The 409-nt window shown below is 36.9% G+C and overlaps 1 protein-coding gene across 2 annotated transcripts in view; it reads right to left on the minus strand.

Moving 5' to 3' along the window:
• The window catches only part of LOC109305407 (serine/threonine-protein kinase TNNI3K), a 291,292-nt gene that overhangs the window by 219,954 nt on the left and 70,929 nt on the right, over window positions 1-409 (minus strand). The gene's annotated exons all lie outside the window — the stretch shown is intronic.

Consider the following 409-nt stretch of genomic DNA (forward strand, 5'->3'; position numbering starts at 1 on the left):
TGAGGTCCCTTCCAGCCCTAATGTCTTTGAAATCTATGAGATAACAAAGGAGTCCCTAAGCTTAAAAACCCTCCAGAACCATGTCAGGTTTCCTGGATGCTTATCATTTTTTCTGTTCAAAGTCGATATTCTACTCAGCACTTCAGTATATTGTTGGCAGAGTAGTAGCTTATCGGGATACTGATAATCCTAGCATAGGTACTTCTTTTAAATGCTGATATCCAAATTATAGCTGCCTCCCATACAGCTATGATAGAAATAGGGAAAAATGACTTTACCTGCCTTGTCCCTTCATTTAGTACTTGAATGAAATGTTACCAAAAGTTAGCTCACTTTGTGTGTTTTCTTAATGAACCATTTTTTTCATGTTCTAAAAAAGTCATTAGATTATTCTAATACCACCCAGGGC

This window comes from Gavialis gangeticus, unplaced genomic scaffold (assembly GCF_001723915.1).
Source record: "Gavialis gangeticus isolate Ggan-Ray unplaced genomic scaffold, GavGan_comp1, whole genome shotgun sequence".
Classification (NCBI taxonomy): Eukaryota; Metazoa; Chordata; order Crocodylia; family Gavialidae; genus Gavialis; species Gavialis gangeticus.